Raw genomic sequence first — 18,364 nt, 5'->3', positions numbered from 1 at the left:
TATTCATACTAAAAGCCAAAAAACATTAAATCCCATTACTGGAACTGTGTTCTAGAAATAAATGTGATGTTGATATGAGGGTAGAAAGGCAGGCGTAGATTCAGAGGCATAAGGTAGGCCTACTGTAAGTATTACACACAACAATGCAACAATAATAAAACAATGCATTGACATTTACTTTTGATACTTAAGTACTTTTAAAAACGAGTAGGCTACTTCTGTACTTTTACTTAAGTAAAAATCGGTCTTTACAACTTTTACTTGTAACGGAGTAATATTTGACCAGTATATCTGTACTTTCACTCAAGTGAGGAAGTTGTGTACTTTGTCCACCTCTGAAAACATCTGTTCATAATCTGTGATTACACAATTCCAATACAAATAGCACCGGGAGGCATCTGGAATAACTCTGCACTGATCAATACGCATTTTTAAGCCCGCTAATTTTATAGTAGCCTAGGCTCATATTCAGAATGTCCTTTTCGTATAACGCCAACAACCGCACAAATGGGCTTCCTTTGTGAAATATAGCAGACCACTGTTTTAAATAACAGTTTAAAAAAGGTGGTCTGCTATTTTTCTCAAAGGAAGCTCAGTCAGTCAGTCAGTCAGTCAGTCAGTCAGTCAGACAGACAGACAGACAGACAGACAGACAGACAGTCAGACAGACAGACAGACAGACAGAGAGACAGATAGATAGATAGATAGATAGATAGATAGATAGATAGATAGATAGATAGATAGATAGATAGATAGATAGATAGATAGATAGATAGATAGATAGATAGATAGATGCGCCTTTGTAAGATATGCGCTCGTCTTCACAAAAACTACATGCAGGGTTTTTAAACATCTCGTGTGGAGAAAATATTGTTTGTTCTGGGCAGAGAACAGTGTTTGTGTTATTTTTTATCTCTAGTAGGCTACATCTTTAAATATAGAGCTCATGACAAATAAAAGTTCCAGATGGACAAACATGAAATGCAAAAACCAGTGTGAATAACAATATCTTAAAATAAACTAGAGAGTGGATACCCAGATATGGCCTGTTTATGAATGAAATTAATGCATTTATTTGTCATTTAAACTGATGCAAACAGGGAAAGAGAGTAGAAAACACTTATTATCCTGTCGCCCCCTCTAGTGGACAGCATTAAGTATTACCGCCTTCATTGCTCAGATAACGCAAGTCAATGGATTTTTGGGGAAAATAAGTCTGACCAGTTAGAAAAGATATAAGCGAGTCAGACCAGTCTTAAGGTCTGAGCTGAATTTGGTGAAGCATTAAAGTTTCAATTTCTCATAATAAGTCAATTTCTCATAATAATAATAATAATAATAAATAATAATAATAATATTCAAATATGCTGGCTTTCTTAAGCCTACATAATAAAGAAAATTCAGAGAAACATCGACCAATTCAGTATGTAATAAAATTGTATTAGTTTTATAATAAAACTAATAACATTTTAAAGGTATGCCGTGCTCTTCAATTTACATGATTTTAATTAATCCCAAACCTGGTAATTTTGTCATTATTAATGTACGTTCACTGATTCTAGCTTCTTTCTTTTCTGTCTCTTTCTTTTCATGTGAACTGAGTAGGCTACACATGCTTACATTCATAAATATAAACTTTATTTCTATTCAATTTTCAAAATGATTTATAGCCTACATATAAGCCTACACGCCTACCTGCCTTTTGATGTAAATAAAAGACGAGAGTGGTAAATGTTACGGACATATTATCATGGTACAGTTCAGCCTATTATTGATTTTTATTTCCACTTCCCTTTTATCCAGAGAGACGGAACTATTTGCACTGTATTTATCAATGGGAAATACATCATGCTAAAATAATCTGTCATATAGATGGAGTCACACTTGCAAGTCTCAGCAACACGAATTACGTGACCAGCAACATATTTCTGCTTCACATATTGTGCGTAGTTAACAGTGAGTGGTGGAATCAGACATTATTTGATTAAAGTGCATTAAAGTGCCGCACTCGTACTGACTCTTATTCTGCCTGAAAGAAAGAAAAGCTCGTAGCTTACTGAAGGCGGAGCGGTTTGACCAATCAGATGAAAGGGGCGTTTCAGCGCCGCCCACGTGTGCAAATGAAATATCGAGCCCATAAACCGATTTGTAAACCACTAACGAAAAACGAAAAATCGAGCCAAAATCTCATTTTTCGTTTTTTAAACTAAACTAAAAAACGAATAAACGAGCTGGTTTTCATTTCTCGTTATTCCATTCCAAACAGGAAATCAAATGAACAAAAAGTACACGGACCCCCAAGAATGAGTTTGCAAAAACTTACAGACCATGAATTTTTTTTATTTTAATGATATTGACAACATATTTGTCAAGTTGCAGACATGAATGTATGTCCAACTGAAGAAGAGGCACTATATTAACTGTCTACTTTTATATAGTAGCCTACATATATTCATACTTCCATAAAGAGACACTTAAAAACTCATATTTTATTTGAAAAGAGACATGTCCATCCATTGTATAACTATATATCATCAGCACAAGCCATTGTGCTTGAACACCGACGATCGCCTCAAGTTAAACTGCATTGTTTCATTTACCTTCTGTGTCATTGCCCACAACGCTTACGTGACAGGACTTTGAAACAGCAAACAGCTAAAATCGCATCCTTTTTTATAAGCCCACTAAGATCCACTTATCATTTTCAAGAATTTATTTAATTTTTTTATTAAGCTGAATCGGAGGGGCAGCGGTGTTGTTCAAACGCGCGGTCAGACGCAAACGCGGGTAGCGCGCTGGCGCGCTGGTTAAACTCCGCGAGCGCGGCCTCCGTACTGCACTCCCCAGTATTCATCTTGCGAATCTCCGATCTCTTCCTAACAAAATGGACGAACTTCTTCTCCTCACCCGCACTAACAAGGATTTTTTAAACTCCGCTGCTCTGTGCTTCACTGAAACCTGGCTGAGTGAAGCCATACCGGACAACGCACTACATCTGCCGGGCTTTCAGCTGTTCCGAGCGGATCGCATCGCGGAACTAACGGGGAAAACGAGAGGTGGTGGTTTGTGTTTCTACATTAACGAAAGTTGGTGTTCAGATGTAACAACACTGAAGAAGATGTGCTCTCCTAATTTAGAGGCACATTTCATAAACTGTAAACCTTTCTACTCGCCGCGGGAGTTTTCCTCATTCATTCTCGCGAATGTTTACATTCCTCCAGACGCGTGTGTGAGCGCGGCGATACAACAGCTGGCTGAACATATAGCTGAAATGGAACAAAGGTACCCAGACTCTCTTTTAATCATTCTTGGGGATTTTAACAAAGCAAATCTCTCCCGTGAACTGCCAAAATACAGACAGCATGTTACATGTCCTACCAGAGACAGTAATATATTGGACCACTGTTACACCACGATAAAGAATGCGTATCACTCCGTCCCACGGGCAGCTTTGGGGCTCTCTGATCATTGTTTGGTTCATCTTATACCGACCTACAGGCAGAAACTGAAATCAGCTAAACCTGTAATAAGGACTGTAAAAAGATGGACCAACGAAGCAGAGCAGGATCTACAGGCCTGCTTCGATTGCACTGATTGGACTGTTTTTGAAGCTGCAGCCACCGATCTGGATGAGCTCACAGATACTGTAACATCATATATCAGTTTCTGTGAGGATACATGCATTCCTACCAGGACATTCTTATCATTCACTAATGATAAACCATGGTTTACTGGGAAACTCAAACAGCTTCGTCATGCCAAAGAGGATGCTTACAGAAGTGGGGATAAAATCTTGTATAACCAGGCCAGAAACAGACTGACAAAGGAGATCAGAGTTGCTAAAAGAAGCTACTCTGAAAAGCTGAAAAACCAGTTTTCAGCCAACGACCCGGCATCAGTCTGGAGAGGCCTGAGGAACATCACCAACTACAAATCACCATCCCCCCGATCTGTGGAGAATCAACAACTGGCTGACACTCTCAATGCATTCTATTGCAGGTTTGAGAAGCCCAGACTCACACCTCACACCCGCTCTGATGTGCACTTCACACATCCACCATCACCTCCTGCAACCCCTCTCCTCCCCCCTTCTGCCATCCAACCTGAGCTTAAGGTCTGTGTGGAGGACGTGAGCCGAGTCTTCAAAAAACAGAAGACTAGGAAAGCTTCAGGCCCAGACGGCATCTCATCTGCTTGTCTAAAAGCCTGCGCTGACCAACTGGCCCCAGTCTTCACGCAGATCTTCAACAGATCATTGGAGCAGTGTGAAGTTCCCTGCTGCTTCAAACGCTCCACTATCATTCCGGTTCCCAAAAAACCTAAAATCACTGGACTTAATGACTACAGACCTGTCGCTCTCACGTCTGTGGTCATGAAGTCGTTTGAAAGACTGGTGTTGGCCTATCTGAAGGACATCACTGGACCCCTTCTGGATCCCTTTCAGTTTGCTTACAGAGCAAACAGGTCTGTGGATGATGCAGTCAACATGGGACTGCACTATATCCTGCAACATCTTGACAGACCTGGGACTTATGCACGGATCTTATTTGTGGACTTCAGTTCGGCCTTCAATACCATCATCCCTGATCTTCTCACAGCCAAACTGACTCAGCTCTCCATGCCATCCTCAATCTGTCAGTGGATCTCCAGCTTCCTGACAGACCGGCAGCAGCGAGTGAGACTGGGGAAGCTCACATCCAGGACCCTCACCATCAGCACTGGCGCCCCCCAAGGGTGCGTTCTCTCCCCACTGCTCTTCTCCCTGTACACTAATGACTGCACTTCTAAAGACCCCTCTGTCAAGCTCCTGAAATTTGCAGACGACACCACCGTCATCGGTCTCATCCAAAATGGTGACGAGTCTGCTTACAGACTGGGGGTTGAACAGCTGGCTGTCTGGTGCAGCTATAACAACCTTGAGCTGAACACGCTCAAAACAGTGGAGATGATTGTGGATTTCAGGAGAAAATCCCCAGCACTCCCCCCTCTCACCATCATGAACAGCACTGTGGAAGCAGTGGAGTCATTCAGGTTCCTGGGCTCTACCATCTCTCAGGACCTGAAGTGGGCAAATCACATTGACTCCATTGTGAAAAAGGCCCAGCAGAGACTGTACTTCCTTCGCCAGCTGAAGAAGTTCAATCTGCCACAGGAGCTGCTGATCCAGTTCTACTCAGCCGTCATTGAGTCTGTTTTAAGCACTTCCATCACTGTCTGGTTTGGTTCAGCTACCAAATCGGACATCAGGAGACTACAACGGACAGTCCGGACAGCAGAGAGGATTATTGGTGCCCCCCTGCCAACCCTCCAGGACCTGTACTCTTCCAGAGTGAGGAAGAGAGCAGGTAAAATCATCACAGACTCCACTCACCCTGGACACCCCCTGTTTGAACTGTTACCGTCAGGACGGCGACACAGATCACTGGCCACAAGAACATCCAGGCACAGGAACAGTTTCTTTCCACAGGCCATTTCCCTTCTGAACACTTAACATGCCCCCCAAGGCATATGCCTGCAAGTGCAATACTCCCACTGTCTAGTGCAATATTCTCTTAACTCAGGTGATATTTATATTTATATTATTCATACTACTCAAAATACTGTAAATATGTTCATAATCTGTAACATGCACTAGACTCCCACTGTCTAGTGTAATATTCTCTAACTCAGGTGATATTTATATTTATATTATTCATACTTCTCAAAATACTGTAAATATGTTCATAATCTGTAAATGTTTATTCAGACTAAACCCAACTGTGACCCCTTTTTTTTACTTTTTATACTATTTTTATTTTATTTTATTTTTTTATATATTTTATTCTTAGAATTTGTATTACTATGTTTCTTGTTGTATTTGTATTTGTATATGTGCACTGGAAGCTTCAGTACCAAGAAAAATTCCTTGTGGGTGCAAGCACACTTGGCAATAAAGCTCTTTCTGATTCTGATTCTGATTCTCAATGATTAATACGGCCTAAAATTAACACTCACCAAACGCGATTAAAAATCAACGTTGGCGAGTATGAAACGGTGTCAATCACCAGTTGGCTAGTAACATTTTTATGAATTCTAACAATGCAGTGTTATGAGAACATGAGCAAACATGACCGACGCTCGGATTGATGGACCAGCGCTGCATCGAAAGTTTAAGGCGTGCCAATTTAAACATGCAAGCGCAAGAACAGTTTGAACTCAATTTGTTATTCGGTTTGGGAAGTTTCTGTGCGCAAAAGCACACGCCCAGAAAGCTGTGACTCAGACAGCGCGCAAAAACTGAATTGAGCCGTTTAAAAAAAGTGCGTGTTTCAACGAGTATCCTAGTGAACATAGTCAAGTCAAGTCACCTTTATTTATATACAATACAGATTGTTTCAAAGCAGCTTTACAGTGATAACATGAAAATAATACAACAAAGTTTGTTTTTCGAAGAAAATGGCATCATCGTCCACCTTAAGTAAGGCAGATCAATAATATTGTTGAATATTAAATGTCCCCCAACTAAGCAAGCCATTATAGGTCAGAAGTCAGATTGGATCAGAACATTGAGAATATTTATCCAGTTCCATCTGGTTGAAGATCGGAGTCACGCCGGTATGGAGACGAGTTTGTTGAGGATCGGTGCCGATGAGGCCTTCACAGGGCTGATGAGGCTGACCCTTGAGGAAGGCGTTGTGGTCGTGTCTAGGCGCAGGTCCACCATCTGATCTGGATACGGCCCGGATCTGGCTGACTGCAGTAAACCTCATTAGCGTAGATGCCATTCTTCTTATGATGTAACGAGTACATCAGGTCAGGTCATCATAGTCAGTTAAACAGCTGAGAAAGAAAACACACATGTACAGTATAAGTAGACTATATTGCATCAGTGCATTAGGTCTTAAAGTGACAGCAGCCTAATAATCCTGCTGCTCTCTCAAAGGACAAAGGGGAAAAAAAACTTGACTGAATACCTTTTGTGACTTTAATGAAGATTAATCTGTTTAATTGAGTAATTAATGCAGTGTTATTTTACATTTGATAATTTTGATTAATTTATAATGGCCCTTTTGCAACTTTTCTCTGTATTTATTTCAGATATCTGTCAACAGGAGACTCATTCCGATCAATAGCTTTTAGCTACAGGGTGGGTTACTGCACAGTGGCAAGGGTGGTAAAAGAAGTGTGTGAGGCAATATCGTCTCTCTTGGTCCAGGAATACATGCTTGGTGTCTCACCAAAAGTGGCAGATGCAGTGGTGTGAAGGCCACTTGCATCCTTCACAATTTCCTACGTTATGAGGATGCTGATGCAGAGGAAGGAAGTTGTGCCCCCCTGCCATCAGAGCCACAGTTTGCCATGCAGCCCATCCAGCGAGCTGGCAGCAACAATGCCTCTAGGGAAGCACTGGAAATAAGCCAAAGGTACACCACCTACTTCTCTTCTCCAGCAGGTGAAGTTGCATGGAGGTATTCTGTCATCTAATACCTAATAATTACTCCCACCACCATCAGGACCACTGCCATCAGTGCCATCCAGGACCACCACCAATAAAAAAAAATTAAAAAGGCTCTTTTAAAGCGTAACTCTCTCCAAAATGCAACCTAGGCTCTTTTTGTTAATCTACCCGAGGCAAACTTTCGTTTAAAAGCATAATTAGAATGGAAACGCCACTTTAAGTTTTACCGTATTTTCGTTTTAGGTTAAAATGCCTTGTGAATGGGAGTGAATGGAGCACTTTTATGATAGCATCAAAGCCCGTCTACGGAAAGCCTGTTCACTCCAACGCCCTATTAAGTCCTATTGGTTGTAGTTCCAATCTGAGTTCCACTGGGGGCGCTCGCCATGAGTGCAAAATGAATGGGAGTCAATGGGGCTAGACGGCTAAATTTGTCTCTTTCACCCGATTGCCGTTTAGAAATCTCAGATTTGATTGTAGGTTTTGCAAGTTCAACATGGGTTATAGGTCGAAAGTTGAATGAACGAGTACTTATGTCCTTTCGATTTCTTACAGGTTGAGTTGTTGTTGCCCATAACACACTAGCATTCTGCTAATGAACGCTGATTGGTCAGTGAAGGACTGATTACGACCAGAGATGCCGCTTGATGGCATCGTGGCATCCGAAGCGGGACCAGAAACAAACAAAACAAAAACTCATCTAGCACGTGTATTTACCTGTGTCAGCTGTGTTGTGTGTTTACCTGTGTCAGCTGTGTTGTGTGTTTACCTGTGTCAGCTGTGTTGTGTGTTTACCTGTGTCAGCTGTGTTGTCGATGCCTCGAGAGAAAAGAAAGTGCAGAGCGCGAAAGCACCAAAGTGACTGAAGGATTGCCGTGAAGCAGTATCTCTGGTCGTACGATGTGTATGACGTCATTGACATTTTGAAAGACTTTTTAAAGCAAATAAGCGACTCTAAAAAATCTAACACCAAGCAATGTGTAATTTCTTTGCATCCCCTTTCGAAAACAACATTCAAATTACTAGACAAAAAATTATATTCTGAGAAAAGTGGATTTTGATGTGTATAGCGCCATAGACCTCCATTCATTCTGCACTCGTCCTGTGAGCGCCCTCATATGGAACAAGAGTGGAACTGCAACCGGAAGTTTATTGAGTGGCACTTCTTCCCTCATTAGACTTTCTCTGATAGCATCCAAAATCACTATTTTTAAAACACTAAGGAGGCTCGATACGACATGAAACTTTGCTCAAAGTATCACCAGGGGCTCTACACATGAACTCGAGCATTGAGAACATTGTTTGTGTACACAGAGTTTACTGAAAAGAAAGATTTTGAACAACTCACTGTAGCTGTGTCCACCGGGATTTTGACAGTCAAAAATAGTCGATTTCCGAATGCGAATGAACGGACTCTGAATTTTAGTATTGTTTCTTATATGAGGATCCTTTTTCAAATACAAGGTCAATATTAATTTTCACTAACGAGAAAACAACAAATTGTCCGTGAATTTATATTGAAGTAAGCTTTAGGAGCTTTCCTCCCTGTTACGGAGATTGACTATTTTTGACTGACAAAATGTCGGCGGACGGAAACACAGCGAGTTGTTCAAAATCTTTCTTTTTAGTAAACTCTTTGTAATTCCAGTTTACATCTGGTGTTTTAATCCGTCTCTTTTGTCCACTTCCAACCACTTCTGTCCTGATTTCTTCGAGGGGAAAGTCTATGGGTGGGTAAATGTATGGGGTTTATTCAGATCTTTCAATCTAATGGACAAAATAAGCCCACACAATTTACATATGAACGCGACCGGAGCCGACAGAAAACACAAGCAGAACATCAGCTTTAGTTTCTGATCTGACAGATGCAAGCCCAGCCGAACTACTGTGAGTGTGTGTTAGAAATCAGGGGTCCGTTCTTCGTACGTCGCTTAATACATCCGCACTGTTTTTCTCCACAGCAGAGCAAGAGCTACACTTATGTTACCTGTTTAAAATGTGCTTCCACTCGATCCAGCCCGATCTCATGAAAGTGTATAGCACGAATTTGATTTCTCATACCATTTATAATCTCTAACCACGACACTCCGACTTTTAAAAGATCTGCTTCGCACTCCATACTCAGTTGGATAAGCTTTCAGACACCGGTTCACATGGAGGGCTTTCCCCATAGCGTCATCGACACAATGTCTCGTTCCCTGTTCTCAGGAAACATGTTACAGTCATAACCTGAGACGTTATAGTTATCATCTTTAGATTAATCAAAGACTGAATTTAGTTACCTGAACCTAGATTAATCAAATCTTAACAAAGTGACCTAAACATTTTACTAGTAATCACACGTTTTATGTGTAATTTTACATGTAACGTTACAATAAATCGTAGGTATAATTTAATTCTTTTCAATTTGAGTTAATACAGGTGGAGCTGGGAAAGGTGTAGTGTTTCTGAAAGCTGCAACTACAACAAATGCTGATAAAGTAATTGAAAGTTGAGCACGCAAGCTCATTGGCTACTCATACAGCAGGAACCAATCAGCTGTGCCCTACAGAGAATGATGGACCAATCAGCCTGTTTCATGACATTACTTTTTATTTGTTCTTGGGGAACTATTCCTATAAGCTTCAAGATTGACCTACATCTTTCTAATAATACAAAAATAGCATCTTTAACTTAAATAACCAATGGGGGTGTCAGGCAACAAATTGTATTATTATTATTATTACCCACAGACTCTAGTCTCATTTATTGTAGGGTTATGTTTTAGACAGGCTGTGTAAGTTTGCAACCATGTACAGTAGATGGAGATTTTAAACCTTTTTAGGAACTGTACGGTTATCCGGACCACACGTGTGTCTTTTAGTCCCGTATAGTCCGTATAGTCATCCCTGATTGGTCTTAACCCCAGTGACGGGTAGGTTTAGGGGCGGGGTTAGGGTTAGGCCATCGTATGATTGGTCTTAACCCCAGTGACGGGTAGGTTTAGGGGCGGGGTTAGGGTTAGGCCATCGTATGATTGGTCTTAACCCCAGTGAGGGTTAGGTTTAGGGGCAGGGTTAGGGGTAGGCCATCGTGTGGTCCGGATAACCGTATAATACCCCTTTTTATTTCGGGAAGCACAAAAATAGGCTTTAGTCTTTTCACTTCAAAGTTTTCTCATAGGTTGAGACTTTTTTAAAGCATTTCTTCTTTTGTATTCATTGAAAGCATTTATTCAAAGGGGACATATATACAGATTGGTCATTTATAAAGCACTATATACATAAAGATGACTTGTCTTGACTTTTAAAACAAAGATGACTTGATGACTTCTTTCCAGTCTTCAGTCTCTCATGTTCTGGCTCAGACGTGGACAGGCTCTGATCTCTAGTGTGACGGCTTGAGTTCCTGTCAGGATGGGGTTGGACTTCAGGCTTCAGGTCAAGTCTCGAGCTCGAGCCCTCCACCGAGGACAGCAAGTATGTTATTTCCTGTCCAATACAAAGATTATATAAGCAAGTCATCTCATGATTGTTTTTTTGTTTTGTTTGTTTATTTAAAAAAAAAAGAAGAAGCTGATTTACACAACGGAATTGAATTTTTTCTTTTGAACAACTGATTCTGTTTATTACCATGAAGCCGCTTTGAAACTATGTGTATTGTTTAAAACGCAATATATATATGTTTGTGTGTGTATATATATATATATATATATATATATATATAATAATCTAAGAGAAAACTATATTTTGTTGTTGTTGGCCTGGCTGATGTTCTTACCTTCAATGCCAGGAAACCAGGTCTGGAGCTTTCTTCTGAACTCAGCCTTCTCTTCTTCAGCGTGTTTAAAGTCAGCTACTAGTGAATTAAATGTGCTTCCTGGGGAGGCAGTGGACATGAGTGCTTCCTCTTGGGACGAGTTGGGCACAGGTACTTCCTTAGGGGACACAGTGGTCACTAATGCGTTTAGGTACAGGTATTCCCTGTGGGGACCCGTCTGGCATGGGTGCTCCCGCAGGGGACTGGGCAGGCACAGGCTCTCCCTGCTGGTACCTAGCAGGAGTTGGGGCTCCTTGTGGGGCCTCCACTATTCCCCACTGGCCTGAAGTGAGCCCACACCCGTTCTTCTCAAATGATGAGCGTAAACGATCCTCTACCTCCATTATTGCCCAACACCTCCCTGCGCGGAGGGCTGTGATGAGCTCATGCTCACCTAAGGGGCTTAAGGGTTCTGTTTCTCTGAAACAGGAGGGCATGGTGGACATGCTCAGTTTGATGGATAAGCATCTTTGATGGCTGTAAGACATGTTGTTCAAAAAAAAGTGTATAACCGAATGGCTGTTCGTGTGCAACAGTGAACTATCTGTGAAAAACTGTGAGAGAAAGAGAGAGGGAAGAGAAGAGATGACTTAAGTACACCCAGGAGCTCCGGAAGCTGGTTGCCTTAGTTTTATAACATTCATTAAATGTATCAATCTCTTTATTTATTATTATTCTTTACAATAAGCGATATGCCCAGTGGCAGTCCATCAGAGGAAGAAAAGGAGACAAAAATGATAAAAAATTAATATAACAACGAAGTTGATGAAGTTAACTTGTGTTGTATTAAAAAAAATTCTGTATTAAAAGTGTTGTTATTATACTTTTATTTTTAAATATACTAAAGTAATTAATTATACAGTGAAATATTTGTTTAAGAACTTCGGAAACTACCTTGACTATTGACAAGTTGTGTTGGTGATCGACGTGATTATAACGCGTATCAAGACTTTATCTAGACTTTAATTATCAGCAAATATATACAAATTATTTGTCTTAGTTTTTATTTGTCAATTTATTATTATATAATATAATTAAGTAGGCTATAATTATCCCCAAAAAATAAATATATATATATATATATAATATATATATATATATATATATATATATATAATGTCTTAAATACAAATATTTAGACATTTTATATAGATAATTATAGCCTACTTAACCCTAAAACAGGCAGCGTGACCTGAGAGTCTTTTTTGGGGCATAAGAATTTTTTTCCCCATCAAATCCTTTTTATCATTTATCACAGCCTGGTCTGTCTTGAGTTTGCTGGTCACATAATTTGCTTCAAATTTTTTGTGATAAATTAGTCAGCCTGACCTAAATCCAACATGGCTACCGGTGATGCAGGACATTCAGATTTTGAGGAAAGTAAATATATATTAAACTTACTTTTCTTCTGGAAAAATAATAATAATACTGCTAACATTAATTTTGAACATTGTCTTAAGGTGCTGAAGAATAAAATTAATTAATATGTTGTTCATGTTGTTATTTAGCACGTTTTGAAATATATGCGACTCCTGAGTCACGTTGCCTTTTTAGGGTATAAAAAAGGGATTCATTTTGACCATCTTTGTATTTTGAGTTTTTAATTCACTATATTACAATTAAATCCTAATCTAATCATGACAAACTATATATCGTTGGAAAGGTCTAAGACTCCTAAATATATATTTTAGCACTGTTTTTTGTTACAAACTATGTAGGAACAGTAATAGATAAATTTATGACAAGTGCACCTCAAAAAATCTACATCATAACAGGAGTTCTGGCGATTGTCACAAAAAAGTCGACGCACACACTTTTGATAATTGAAACTTTGGTTTTCATGCTAAAAGTTCATAATAAAACATAATCTAGTATTTGTCAATAAAAAATGATCAAATAATATTATACTCTATATATATTATCCTCTAAAATATAAAATTATCTTTTTTATCACTTTTTTATTACATCATATTTTAGTAGTTATCATAAATTAGGTATCATTTGAAAGCTTACAAACTCAGAATTCATCCTGTGAAAAACGTTTTGAAATTGGACATTGCGTTACCATAGAAACGGTACTCTAAATTCTATTATCGGGCTCCTCCCCTTTTGGGCGTAATCATGTTTCATAATTTATGATCAAAACCTTTTCTAATCTTGACAAAATATTGTCAGAAAGGTCTGAGTCTCAAGGTTCAATATTTTGTGATAGAAGTGATATTTGGACAGAAGTGTATTAATTTGTTACGGCAGAATGCATACAATTAAATTCAATGGAATGTATGTCACCTGGTGGCTATTTTTGGTATTACGCCTAAACAAAATCTCATGGGAACTTAAAGTTTTGTGATATCAACTTCAAATTTGGAACACAACTTGGTTAGATGAGTTCGTAAGCTTTCCAATGATATATAATTTGTCAACATTAGATCAGATAGGCCAGTAACAGTTAACAGATTAATGACTTGGTCCTTACCCTAATCAGGCAACGTGAACTGGGAGTCACAACTCATAAAATCCAAAATATATCAAATATTTCAAAAATTCTTTTGGATATGTTTTACTTAAGTCCAGATGATACAAAAAATGACTCGATCCCCTGGTCAATAAAACAAAATGCATTTAATTATAATTAACATGACAATGTGTACAAAAGTAAAGTAGCCTAAATTCACGTTTATTTTTACGTTTCTGTCAATCTGAGGTCGGTGTCGTTGCCACAACGCGTTGCTATTGGTTGCGTCAAGTTGCGTGTGTCTTTCTTCGGATGAGGGTCTAAAACTCCAGAGTAGTGTGTGTGTGTGTGTGTGTGTGTGTGTGTGTGTGTGTGTGTGTGGACGGCAGGCGTAACCGTAGCAAAAGTTATGCGTTTTAAAATGAAAATGCACTAGTGTAAACGTAGGTATTCCACATTCTGCCCGGGAACCGATGCTCTCAAGCCAAATATAGTTATTTCAGTGGCCTATGTGGCTCGACGGCAGGAAGGAATAACCAAACAATTTTTAAATGTTTTTTTTCCAATAAAAGTGTCGATTCAATTAAAAATCCACATATCACATATTTTAAAATATTACATAATTCAATGAAGCCTGTTTGTCATGTATAATACACCGACCAATCCTTATCTGGCACAAGTTAAAATTTCATTGGACAATGTGAAGTGGAGCGGTAATTTTCCAGTCATTCATAAATCGTTTGAAAATTCGATGGACAGACGAATTTACATTTATGAAGCGATCTGAATCTGCGTCAATGGATGCTAAAATCAGTGGCGGAGCTAGACTTTTAAAACAGGGCTGGCAAAGGGGTGGCAAGGTATTATTTTGGGGGGTCAATATACAAAGTGTTCAATTACACTAAAAATAAATTATTTTCCACAAAATGTATATAGATTAAATTGAAGTTGTTTATTTTCCAAAATGTACACAATTATATATGTATTAAGTATACAGCAAAAATAGAACAAGTATTCAAAGTGCTCCTTGGACTAATCAAGTCCAGTAGTAAACAAAAACTGAGGTAAACTTGGACCTGTCAAAACAAGGCAGGACAAGGCAGTTGTACACATTCAAATATGTACCAAAAGAATAATAATAGAACAACAATACAAAAAACATAGAGCCCTTTAACACTGACTCTAATGATAAACTTCAATAGTTGTACCAGGTATGACCTGCATCTACCCAGTGGTATGACATCACTAAGTTCACAAAAACAAACATTCAGAACAGCATAATTCTGCGGTTCTGGTGAGATGAAGCAAAATGTTTTACAAAGTCCTCCATATTAATGGAATATGCCCTCCTTGACTCAACACTGAGTATGCACAGGTGACTTAATCTATCATCTGCCATTGTTGTCCTGAGGTGGGTTTTTATTAATTTAAGGGCAGAGAAACTTCTTTCGCAGGATGCAGTGCTAACTGGAATCGCAACCGAAATTTTACTAAGCCTAAAAAGTTCATGGAAAACCTCTTCCAAAAACCCCACAAACTCAAGTAGAGAAGCTGGTCTCTCTCCACTTTTCTCCCTTCTTAAAAGAAGCCGTCTCGTTTGATGAAGCTCATGCTTAAGATCTTCTAAATCTGACTCGAATGTTTTCCCCAAAGCAAGCAGGGGTTCCTCTTTTAAGAATGATGGGCTTTTGGGGTCAAGAGACTGCACTCCTTCCATTATCTCACAGTTAACTAATTACAACTAATTACAAAGCACTGCACAAAACCAGCACCAAAAGTCGCATTAATGGGTATATTATAGCTCATTTATAAAACAATAAGCCGGTCTGTCACAGGCTGAGGGACATTGCGATTTAAGAGACAGATTTTGAGATTGTCTGATTTGAATGTTTTTTTTACCACTGATTGATTTGTAAGAATGCCTCATGTGAGCAAGACTCTGAGATTGTAGCTGGTTTTCTACTCTCAGAATATGATGTTGATGATGATGATATTATAATAAAGCTAATAAAAGATTTTACAGGATCCACCTCTTAGTTTCTTCAGCTGTTTTAATTCAGTGATGTATAGAAGCTTGTTTCCGCCACAGAATAAAAGGTAATTGCGCCTTTTTAATCTCACAATTCACATTTCTAAACTCCTTATATCCTGCAATTCTGATTTTTTTCTCATAATTTCTAGCCTTGATTAATTTGGACAAAAATCATCCCTGCACAATGTCCATTGCATTGTGATGGTGGGAGTGGTCCTATGTGTGTATATACAATGCAGTTTTCTCTAAGCGGTTCTCAGAATTGCGTCCTTGGGACGAGGGCACGTTAATATATATATGATGTGCATGGATAAATCATTTATAATAAATTATTTCTTTATTGCAATATTCAATAAAAACAAGAATTGTCCATTTGTCCATTTCATGGTGACTTTAATATGTTGTTCAGGCAACACGTGCATACTATGATAGTTCCAATACGCAAACCAGGGAAAGATTGCACAAATCCAGGAAATTATAGACCAATTGCTTTGACATCTAACATCTGTAATATAATGGGGGAAAAAAAGGTAAATGAAAGGTTAATGTATTATGTGGAAAAATAAAATAAAAAATTCAAATATCAGAGTGGTTTTAGGAGAGGGAGAAATACCATGGATCCAGCTGTGTGTGTCTATAACATGAAATAAGAAAAGCACAAATAAATAGAGAGTGTAGTTACCCTGGAAATCCAGAGTTCTCACGAGAGCACAAGTTGAATTTGCTCAGCAAATTTTACTCTGGCGTCGAGTAATGATGCTCATTAAATATGCCCTTGTCTCCGAGCTGCACCAATCACATCGGGTTATCTGATATAGGCGGGCCAGAGGTGAGCTAAACAGATGACGACAGCGCTGTGACGTCGAAGTCATTAGTTAACATTGCAAGATGGCTATGGATGAACACCAGTTGTTTGAAACGGCTTTGGCCGCTACAATGAACGAGTTAGACTTGGCTTTTCATCTAAAACAGGAACAGAAGACGGCGCTCGAATCGTTCCTTTGCAAGAAGGGCGTTTTTGCTGTTTTGCCAACCGGATACGGCAAGAATCTAATCTACCAGTTAGCGCCGCTGGTAGCTAAGCGTATGGGGTTTATTGTTGTGATTGGTCGTAGTGTTATCTTACGTGCAGTGAGATTTTTAAAATGCATGCTTGGTGCCGCCCCTCGAGCTGGCCGATTTTCATTAGTCGACGCCAGACCATTAATCTTTCAGATTTAGGTCTGGATTTCCAGGCTAGAGTGTAGTGGCATTTTTCTTTGATATAGAGAAAGCATACAACATGATGTAGAGAGAGAAGGGCTGTTAATCAAATTAGGCAAGTTAGGAATTAAAGGTCAAATGTATAGATGGATCAAGGATTTTTTATTAGGGAGAGCAATAAAAGTTAGAATAGGAAACAGATATTCAGAGAAAAGTTTATGATCGAAAATGGAACTCCACAAGGAAATATAATGAGTCCTTTATTATTTGCTATAATGATAAATTATGTATTTGAGGATTTGGAGAATGGGCTGGGGTTTTCACTTTTTGCTGATGATGGGGCAATCTGGAAGAGGGGAAGGAACATTGATTTTATTGTAAAAAAAAAAAAATACAGGAGGCTATTACAATAGTTGAAGAATGGTCATATTGATGGGGTTTAAAATTCTCAGTTGACAAGACAAAGATAATGTTTTTTTACAAGGAAAAAAAATTGGAGGTGAGGTAAATCTAAAATTATATAATAAAGAACTGAAAAGAGTGAAACATTACGTTTTTAGGGTTGTGGTTTGACGAAAGAATTACATGGGCGATGCATATCCAGAAAATATTGGACAAATGTAAGAAAGTGATAAATATAATGAGGTGTTTAGTAGGAAGTGGATGGGGAGCAGATAGAATGGCATAAAAGGCCATATATAGTGGGCTGATTAGATCTGTATTAGATTATGGTTGTGTGGTGTATGGATCAGCAGCAGATACGTCTGTCTCTTAGACAGTATACAGCATCAGGTATTGAGACTATGTACAGGAGCTATAAAAACTACACCAATTATAGCACTACAGTAGAAATGGGGGAAATGTCATTAGAAATGAGAAGGATACAGTTATCACTGAATTATTGGACTAATTTACAAGGCCATAGTCAAGAGCATCCAACACAAGACACTTTAAAGCCCTGTTGGGAAAAAGAGAGGAGGAAAACAAAAAGCTTCGGATGAACAGTCATACAGAAAGCAACAGAACTTAAAGTTAATCAGTTAAAAGTTAGTTCAACTAAACCACTACCAGTAATAAAACCTTGGTTACTTTCAGACGCCACAGTAGATTTTACATTGTTAGAAAAGAGAAACAAGAATAAGGAATGTAATTCATGTAATGTGCAGACATATATTAATGAGTACCACAGCTATGTTCAGATCTACACAGATGCATCAAAGAGTATAGACAATAAGATAGGAGTTGCTTATACATTTGACCGTCAGTGCTGCTAGGAGGCCTGCGGGGACCAGGCCCTTCATCAAATTAGTTTCCCTCACTCCTAAATCCTCATGTGATGTACAACATACTTATGCTTAAATACATTTTTGATAGTATTTGAACTAATAAAATGAATTATGGAAAATAAATAAATAGAACCTTTTCTTCTTTTCGGTGT

This window comes from Leuciscus leuciscus, assembly GCF_965113295.1.
Source record: "Leuciscus leuciscus genome assembly, chromosome: 16".
NCBI classification, from domain to species: domain Eukaryota; kingdom Metazoa; phylum Chordata; class Actinopteri; order Cypriniformes; family Leuciscidae; genus Leuciscus; species Leuciscus leuciscus.
The sequence above is the reverse complement of the archived record's forward strand: the minus strand, read 5'-3'. Positions refer to the sequence as shown.